The sequence below is a fragment of the Micropterus salmoides genome, unplaced genomic scaffold (genome assembly GCF_014851395.1).
Source record: "Micropterus salmoides isolate LMB-PRFRI ecotype aquatic unplaced genomic scaffold, ASM1485139v1 Ms_hic_scaffold_15, whole genome shotgun sequence".
Lineage (NCBI taxonomy): Eukaryota > Metazoa > Chordata > Actinopteri > Centrarchiformes > Centrarchidae > Micropterus > Micropterus salmoides.
Window position 1 is genome coordinate 24,568,419 of NW_024040596.1, and position 10,522 is coordinate 24,578,940.

Consider the following 10,522-nt stretch of genomic DNA (forward strand, 5'->3'; position numbering starts at 1 on the left):
TGTCTGGTTTAGTTTTTGGCCTTTCTGATGTATTTGATCATTTCAAAATGCCCAAGACAAACACACAACCTAGCTTTGTCAGTTTAGCTGACTTAGCTTTAGTCAAGTTTCACTTGAGTGTATTTTCACATTGTTGAAAAGTGAAAAAGAGAAAGAGGCCAAAAGAGGTGAAAAGAAACTCACAAACACAGTGACTGAACCCAGTTGTTGGATTCAAGCCAGCTCATATTTCCTGTCTCTTTATATTGAATGTGAACTCAGCAGATGAAACTAACAATGAAAATAACAAGAAGAAGATACAAATCATTTGAATGTAATGGTTGCCTAGATGCTTATAATCACCAGTGGTGGAAAGTAACTGAGTACATTTAATCAAGTACTGTACTTAAGTAGAATTTTGAGGCTCTTCTTCCTTATGCAAGTATTAGCATTTTATGCTACTTCATATTTGTCCTTGATAGGTTTGTAACATACAACACGTTGGAAAAGATTACACCAGTGGGTCCCAATCTTTTTGACTCATGACCTCTTATGTAAAAAGCAGTGTCTAGGACTCAAGGAGTATATTTCTACATGGTTACATTACTACTTTTAGAGTACTTCTTCCACCACATGATCACACGTCTCAACTAACGTCTCAAGTAGTGAAGATCCTTCTCCGCTGTGATCCCATTTAAGAGTTAGACTGCTGACTTATTGCGTAAAGGTATTGTCCTGTGCAGTTAGACTTTTAAAAGAAAATCCACTTGTTGAACATCCTCTTTGTCCTGGTAATGTAGTAATAGTCTGATAATTTAAAGGCAATCAATACCTTATCCGACCTCTGATCTTCACTCTGCAGTCCAGGCGTGGTGTGAGAGACGTGCTGTTTGACAGGACGCCCAGATAAAAGGCCCATTTTCTTATTCGCTTGGAAGGGGATCAGACAACTTGAAAGAAGAGCGATCTATATGAACAGAGTATAATGCATGCAACATGTCAGAGTACACGAAAAGTACAGAAACAAACTCTTGACCAACAACTGTTCACAGAGTTCAGAGAAGACGGACACAAACGTCACGCCAATGCTGAGGTTCCTTATTATTTATAGACAAACACATGCTGTTCTGGCTTCGCTCTGCTGGAAATATGCAGGACGGATCAATTTGGCGGTAATCTTTGTCTGACAGTCGCAGTCAGAAGTTTACACTTTAGACTTGAACGTATCAAAGCTCATGTTTCAACCTCTCCACAGATTTCATGTTAACAAATCAAGTCTGTTGGGAAGTAATTTTTCCTTATAATTCACTTTTTCACACCTCCAGTGGGCCTGGAGTTTACGTACACTAAGTTGACTGTGCCTATAAACAGCTTGGAAAATTCCAGGAAATCATGTCATTTGAGTCCATTAGAGGTGTACGTTTGGGCCTACCTTCAAACTCTGTGCCTCACTGCTTGACATTCGGGGGAAAATCAAAAAAAAAACAGCCACAACCTCAGAAAACAATCTGTGTAAGTCTGGTTCATCCTTGGGAGCAATTTCCACATATAAACACCACCGGACCACGCAGCTGTCTTAACGCTCAGAAAGGAGAAGCATTCTGTCTGATAAAGGTACTTTGGCGCTAGACAACAATTTGCAACTTGGTTTTTGGAGATATGTCCTCTGGTCTGAAGAAACAAAAATTGAACTGTTTAGCCATAATGTTTGTGTTAACGCCATTCCAACCGTGAAGCATCATGTTGGGGGTGCTATCTTGCAAGAGGCTGGTGAACTTCACAAAATAGATCTCGTCATGAGGAAGGAAAATTATTTGTATACATTGAAGCATCTCAAGACATCAGCTTGGAAGTAAAAGCTTGGACGCAAATGGGTCTTCCAAATGGACAATGGACAATGACCATGAAGCATACTTCCAAAGTCGTGGCAAAATGGCTCAAGGATAACAAAATCAAGGTATTGGAGTGGCCATCACAAGACCTCAATTTGTGGGCAAACCTGAAAAAGCATGTGTGAGCAAGGAGGCCCACAAACCTGACCCAGTTACGTAAGTTTTGTCAGGAAGAATGGGCCAAAATTCCAGCAACTTATTTTGAACAGCTTGTGGAACGCTACCTGAAACATTTGACCCAAATCTAAAGACAATAGGCTACTACCAAATACTAACTCAGTGTATGTAAACTTCTGGCCCACTGGGAATGTGTTGAAAGAAATAAAAGCTGAAATAAATCATTCTCTCTACTTTTATTAATTAGTGATCCCCCACTGACCTAAGAAAGGGAATGTTTATTAGGATTGTAATAAAAAAATGTTAAAATGTTGTGTATGTAAACTTCCAACTGTAACTTTCTATGTAAATCCTCAGGAGACATAAATACAGGCCTGCCCATTATGCTTAGCGCAGGATCTATGGGGCTGTGGGTGTCTTTTAGACTGACGGGTAGAAGGTGGTGTGTGTGTGTGTGTGTGTGTGTGCATTGCAAGTCTTTCTGGGAAAGAAATCACCGGTGCATGGTAAGGTACATGAGAAGTGCTGAATCCTCTCTCTTTCTTTTTTTTTTTTGTTTCTCTGTTTCAGCCACAAGTCGGTCGGCCCCTGGCTCACCCTCCACACGCCACCCATCCACCTGTTTCTCGGAACTTGATGTCCTCCCATAAATGGCGCTCCTCTGGGGCTCTGCATGGTGGGGGAAGTGGCTGTTGATGTTTGCACAGCTTGCTTGATTCCTGAGGAGGGTGGACAGTTTACATGAGCTGCTCAACTTCTCACCCTTGTTCTTTTTTTATGTTCATTTGTTTCCTTCACAGGTGAAAGTCCAGGCGGTGGCCATATGGAGAGAAAGTTGTAATAGGTTTAATGGACCTTCAGGCTGGGATGGAGTTGCTTTTAAATTATTGCACATTGCACACATTGAGTTAAATCTAAGACATAATATACTGTTTGAATTTGATTAAATTTTACCAAAAGTGATCTTCATGCAGGAAGCTCAAATGATATTAGCTATATTTGAATGATTAAACCTCAATACCTAGACCCACATATCTTACCACCCTAGATGATCTTTGGTCCAGGCCCTTGTCGTCTCGCACCTTGATTACTGCAACTAGCTCCTGGCCGGTGTGTCTATATGTGCCGTCTGACCTCTGCAGCTCATCCAGAATACAGCAGCTCGGCTGGTCTTCAACCCACCCAAGTTCTCCCACACTACGCTGCTCCTCCGCACCCTGCACTGGCTACTGGTAGCTTCTCTAATCAATTGATTAATGATCCTGGTTCTGCAGCTATCACTCAACAAAATTGAAATTGTAAGGGTGCCATAAACACATTGTTTAAATGGAAGCTAATGGGTGTCTGTGTGGTGGGGAATCAATGTAAAAGTAATGCAGAGTAAATTCATTCATTTATAGTTAATGGGCCTCAACCACTACCAGGAGCGTCCTTTAAAGGATTTACACTCTGGGTGGTCAAATAACATGGCAGCGATAAAAAGGTTATGAGGTGAGCTTGAGCCGAGAAGGTGACCTTGGACAGGCAGAGAGATGGGGGAAAATTATTTCAAACACTCAATCAACAGTCAAATGTTTGTCATACTGACGTCCAATGCATAAATATGAATAAACCAACTTCTCGCGCTGCACTACACACTGACATTCCCTGTCATGTCACCAATTAATCCTGCTTATTTATTTTTCACTCCAAGGTTCGCAGTCTCACAACGCTGCTTACCAGTCATATATGCAGGAAAAAAAACAAAAATTACTAACAAATAGGTGACAAATGAGACAAAAAACCTGAATAAGTGGAGAAACATAAGAAATGCAAATAATTCAGGGAATAGAGACTGGGAGAATCTATATTAATGAGTATTGCAGCTGTTCTGGAGGCTCATAGCTGTCCAACACTGCACTAAGACTTTTAATGTTGGTTTTTCCTTTAATTTGTCACCAACCTGTTTGTTCTGTTTTAACTTTATATCCAGCATATTGTGCGTGTGCAAGATTACTGATTGATGGACAGCATGTTGCTGATGGCATGACATGGAGTCGAGTGGAGTTGAGTGGGGATAAAATACAAAAAATATCTTAATATTTTTTGGCTTTGACAAGATCAAAGCTCTCAACGTCAGCAGTGGATGTCTCGGATGTCTGGCTCAGGGCATCAAATTGGGCAGAAACAGCCTTGGTTCAGTCAAAAAGACGGCCGGCAATTTATCTTCAGCCAGGAGAAGAAGACATGAGAAGGCAAGTTTGTCAACACGCTCCCCTGTCTGCACTGCAATTCACTAACTCACTCACATGAACGAACTAAAGCACACACAACACATAATCAGCAAAATTATCATCCCAGAAAACAGATGCTATCAGTGCCACAGCTCATTAATCTTGGATTGTTCGCATGGATGCTGATGAGGTTTCTCAGGGATCTACAGTCAATCGAGCCAAGTACTAATTAATCTGCCCTGACCCAGAGGACCCTGCACAGTGGTACTGAAAACAGGACGGAACCACGAGGATATGAAAGCATTTTTCTACATTAATTACCACACAGATGAGTTCCATTTAACTGGTGACAACAACCTCCTCAGCCGCGAAGCCAATGTGAATGAGCAGCAGCTGTAGAACATTTTGTGCCTGTTTGTTTCCTAACCCAACACCCTGCCGAAAGACTCCACATTGTTTCTGTTTCTCACACGTTTTATAATACAGTGGCTCACAATAGCATCACAGTTACATGATTGCTGGAACACAATTGCTTCTGGTAATGACTAATCACGATCACTTTATTCTGCCCCCCACACACTGAAACAGCAGTGGGCGTTACACCTCCTCCACCTTAGTCATGACCTTTGAGGGACACACAAATGTGTGTTGTTTTTTTCCCTTTGACTTTGCAGAGCAATGTTGTCAATATTGTGACATTAAAATAGAAAGTTCCCTCAGTAGATGCAATGGCCCCGTAGGTCAAGCTGTGCACAGGCACTCCAGAAAGGAGCTTTGTGCTAAAAACACATCTGTCTTCACCTGTGCTGCTGAACTGTTTGTGAGGCTGTGGTGTCCCTTTAGCCTTTTATACCAATATTTACACACATTCAGTCACATTCAGAACACTGTGCGACTTTGCAGATAAGTTGCCTTTTCCTCCATTTAAGAATGTGAAATGTCAGAATAATCGGGAGCTTTTATTTCATTCATCTCTTTCCCTGTGGGTCAGAAGTTCACATATACTGAGGTAGCGTTTGGTAGCATTGCCTTTAAATAGTTAAACATTTAGGTAGCCTTCCACAAGCTCCTCACAACAAGTTGCTGGAATTTTGGCCCATTCTTACTGACAGAACTGGTGTAACTCAGTCAGGTTTGTAGGCCTGCTGAGTTCAGGGATTTGTGATGGCCACTCCAGTTCCTTGATTTTGTAGTCATAAATAATGGAAGACCAATTTGTAACTAAGCTTTAACTCTTGACTTGAGATGTTGCTTCAATATATAGACATAATTCTCTTTCCTCATGATGACATCTAGTCACTAGTCCCTCTTGCAGCAAAGCACCCCCACAACATAATGCTGCTGACCCCGTGCTTCACGGTCAGGATGGTGTTCTCTGGCTTCCCCCTTTTTCTTTCAAACATATGTTCATTACAGCCGTAATCTTCATTTACTTGCAAGCCTCGCCATTTGTTTTATAGCCTAACTGTTAAATTTTTGTTTCACCACACCATCAGACATTTCTCCAAAAAGCTATCTTTGTCCCCATGTTTAGTTGCAAACCTTAGTCTGGCTTTCTTATGGCACTTTTGGAGCAGTGGCTTTTTCCTGGCTGAGCGGCCTTTCAGGTTATGTCGATAACCAACTCTTTTTATTGTGGATACTTTTGTACCTGATTCCTCCAGCAGCTTCACACGGTCCTTTGCTGTTGTTCTAGGGTTGATTTGCACTTTCCACGCTAAAGTACGTTCATATCTAGGAGACAGAGTGGTAAGGCAGCTGTGTGGTTCCATGGTGTTTATACTTGTGTATCATTGTTTGTACAGATGAACGTGGTACTTTCAGGCATTTGGAAATTGCTCCCGAGGATGAAGCAGACTTGTGGAGTTCCACAGTTGGTACACGTCCAATCAGAAGCTCACAGAAATCTTATTTGCTTTTGCAAAAGATAAATATATAAACATATTTTCAAGGCGTTTTCTTTGGAACTACTTTCTAAGGAAACTGTAAAATGAAGAAGGTCATTACATCACTGTGTAGTGCATTAACACACTGGTGCAAAGTGTGAAAACTGAAGCCGGTGAAGTCGAGTGAATTAAATAATGTTCAGGAGGGTACGTTAGCCAGCTATCTCGATAATATTTCCTATTATTGTCAGCTAATTACCAAATTTGATATATCTAGAATTGTATCACTTACCAGGCTACTTGTTACTCTGGTCATTAAGTTTGCATTTGCACTTTGTTTAGCTAACGTTAGCCAGCAATACCTCTGTTGAAACCTCCTACATTAATACTGAGATAAAACCGTTAACATTAGTAAGATGGGTACATACACACACACACACACACACATAGAAGGCCTATGTACACAAAAAAAAGCTATGCAGCAATATGGTTAGAACTACTTAATTACTCTCCACGTCTGCTGATTGAGTTATATTCAAGAATTGACACTGAACAAACAAGTCATGAAAAATTACTACAGTTAAACAATAAAAACGGAGAAAAGTAGAATTCCGCTACTATCAGAGGCCACTGCCAGGTGTATGTATGGCAGATGTGTGGTGACTCATCCCCTCCCCGACATGCTATCTGCTGTCCATTGCCTTTTCCAGAAATCCTGCATTGTTTGACCTGGCCAAACATTGCCAGAGGGTTTTTTTTTTTTGTGTGTGTGTGTGTGTGTGTGTGTGTGTGTGTGTGTGTGTGTGGCATGTGGAGTTGTGGTTGTGTTTGCATGTACAGGGGAGGGCGGATTGTGTGGGTTTTGTTGAAGCCCTGAAACTCCCTCATGGAGACCAGTTGTCACTTTGCTTTGTGTTTCCGCCTCAGAAACTCAGGAAACGAGATGCTTAACTGTGACTGAGAAAAAGTTACAGCTCAATAAAGAGAATATATGCAGCGATGTTGACAATGCCTCCAAAACATATACGGCAACTACCATCACACACCAGGAGGGAGGGAGGAAGTATTCTTATTATTATTATTATCTGAACTGAAAATCAACCTGCCCACCAGGAAAAAGCCATCCTGCATGCCAGAGATTCTATTCTGGATGTGAGAGATTAACCTGTCAACCTCCTGCAGGCCAGAAATGTTGCCTTGCCTCTGACAAATCAAACCAAAGACCAAGAATTGACCTGTATACAAGACATGTCTCCTGAAAATCGTCCTGAAAATCGTCCTGATGTGCTTGTGACCGGCCATGCAGGTATCCCGATCTACTGTAATATTAAACAAACAAGAAAGCTTCAGACAGGCTGTTGGCATAGACTGGGGTTCAGTGTTTCAAGTCGTCCAGCTGGTTCTTATTCTGTTGGCAGCATGTTCTGTGGATTAACCAGAGTAAAAGGAACAATGTACCACACATGCATGTCAACAACGCAAAGAAAAATCCCTTTCTTTTTGTATTGCACTTCAGAAATCTCAGAGGCTGATATCTTAAACCCTGGGCAAATCAAACCAAACCTGCAAACATACCGCTAAGGGTAAGTGAGACTAGAGGTATGTTTTTATGTAATTCTGGTGACCGAAACTTTAAGACCAGTTGAAGAAGGGACAAAGGGAAGGACTAAAAACTCTCAGTATGCTTATAGTTACTTAGAATTAAATGTAATACAGATTTTCAATATTTTCATTATTAAATGAAATTGGGAAACGTTTCAATTTTACATGCTGCCGACGCTAACCTCCAGCATGCACCAGAGTGTGTGTGGCTCACACAGCAGAGGCGCAGGGTCAAAGGTCAATCTCACTTTACAACAGCTGTGTAAATGTGTTCAAAGATGTGTGAGACACTCAACAACAAAATAAACGAGCTGCTGAGCAATTAGCTTCTTAACCCTCAGCTGACTGCCCTCACTAATTCTCCCTCTCTCCTAAGCACTCACTGAGCAGGTGGTTGGGTTACTACTCAGCCTCAACATTTTTTGACTCCGATTATGGTATTCAGGCAATTGAAACCACAACGGAATAGAAATCCCTGTTATCATGCCCGCCCTCGGACCATCTATGAGATGATGATTGACTGCGATATTTCATTTGTGCTACAGAAATGCCATAATAATAATGATAATAAAAATAACTTTCCCTTAACATTTAAATAGCATAATCACGAACCAGCTCACCTACCTAAGTTTGTTTTCAGGTAAGTATTTTATTGTAAGGTGTTTTACATAGAGCTAAATGATAATACTGCTGCAGTTTAGTCTCTATATCCTAAGTAAACAAACACTTAAACACCTGAACTTGTAACAGTTTGATTTAACCTCTTAAACTCTGATGGACTCACTAGTGGCTCCAACTTTACAACCCTTTGAAGCGGGGTTTTTTCTTTTTATTTATTTATCTAATTTAATGGGAAAATTTTGAGTTTAAGAGGTTAAATTGAGTTTGTGTTATATATTCCTCAGAGTTTAGAAAACATGCAAAACCATCAGTAGACACCCTAACTTTCAGATCATTTGCAATTCAAAAGCAATGTTATTATGTTATTATCATACTTATTGAAAAGTTTTGGGTCCAAGACTAAAGAAGACAGATAGAAGATGCCAGAGTTCATCAGACTTTAAGGCTTTAGGGCGTTAACATGCCAAGAAAAAGAAAAAGTTGCATGTTGTGTCTCTGAAGACTAGTTTCATAGAGAACTCTCATTTTGGGAGACAGGTTGAATCACTGCAGCTTTGCCAGACAGTAAGAAGCACTGAGGGACCAGGTGCTGCTTTGCAACTTGTAAAAAAACACTGCTGGTTAGGGGGAAAAAAGTGTTTTCAAGCGACTGTCCAGCTGCAGTGCTGTTGAAGGCGCTGAGAGCCTGACGCAGGTTTGGTGCACCCAAGGATAAAATTCAAACAAAGCAGTAATCTACTGTATTTCACAATAAAGAGGGAACTCTCTAGATGGTGGAAGATATCGACTTTATTCACATGAAACCACAAACCACAGTGGAGAGAGGAGGAGGAGGAGGAGAAGGAGGAGGAAGGAAGTGAGGCTTAGATGAAAAACTTAAAGGTTAATACGATCTGTACAGCGGCATCAGGTCGTGGACAGAGGGGAATGGAAAAAGAGGCTGGTGAGGGCAGATTGCTGCGTCACCTAAGTCTACACAGTGAGTCATTCCCTGCAGATATGTCAATGCGTTTTATGAATGGCAGCTAGTGACTCAGGGCCGGAGAGAGAGAGAGACAGGGGGAAGGGGTCTTATCCAAGCGGAAAAAGGCAGAGCACGCGGACAGTGGATGAGCAACAACACAAGTGTGTTACAAGGGAAAACACATACAGCAGAATAACCAGCCAGCAAGGAAAAGGAGAAATCAATAATTAACAAAAGCACACATGACAAGTCCATTTACAACTTCCTTTTCTTGTTCAGCCATAAGCAATGACTCTGCAGAGTGTGCGGAGATGTAAATGAATGGTGAGGCCGACAGGCTTAAATGTTTTGAAGTACTCCTAAAGCACCATGTTCACAAAAGCAATGGTCCAGGCTTTCATTAGCCAATAAAGACTCTGGCAGGGGGAGAGTTTTCCACTGCACTCAGATCAGCAACAACAGGACTTCAAGTTCTGAATGCTGAGCTGACTGATCTCTCCACTAACCGCTTCCCCAGTGATGAAGACGGAAAACATTTCTGGTTAAAGTCTCCATCAGGATGCCCACGAGACTTAAAGTGAAGAAGTCGTCGGGAAGTGAAAACTGAGGAGGATGGTAAAAGTGGGAACTAAAGCTCCCAGAAATACATTATGTTGTACCACTTTCTGTGAGTGCAGTCAACGATTAAATATCACTTCTAACTGCGGTGAAGTCATGTTGCTGTTGTGTATAAGCCATTTTATTGCAGCATTAAGATATGAACTGGAGTATCATAAAGCAAGATGTGAGGGTTATTTACTAAAGTGTCAGATATTTTCTCACAAATATACATTTTCAAACTAATCACTGAACTATCATATTAGCCTGTGACTGTAACCAATCAAGTTTGTTTAGTATGATTTCTGAGGCGTCTGATAGCCATTTGCCTGTTCAATAGCTAGCTTGCTGCTGGTGACTCACAGCTAGAAGAGACGCAGGACGCGTGCCGACGTCACGCGTTGCCGTCCATCCTAAAAGGCTGTACGAAACTTATGTTCATAGTGATGCCTTCTGAAGCACCTGTCTATTACAGTAGCGAGGCAGCTGGCTTCCATTTCGAACAAAGCCTATATACAAAACTGCATTTACCTCCATTGTATTGTGGTGGAGGCAGAAATTTCAGGACAAAAACACTTCAAAACTAAAACAAAAATGAGTTTAAATTTCAGGTTAACTGATCCTTTAGCAGCAGGTTTAGTGAGCTCGCCA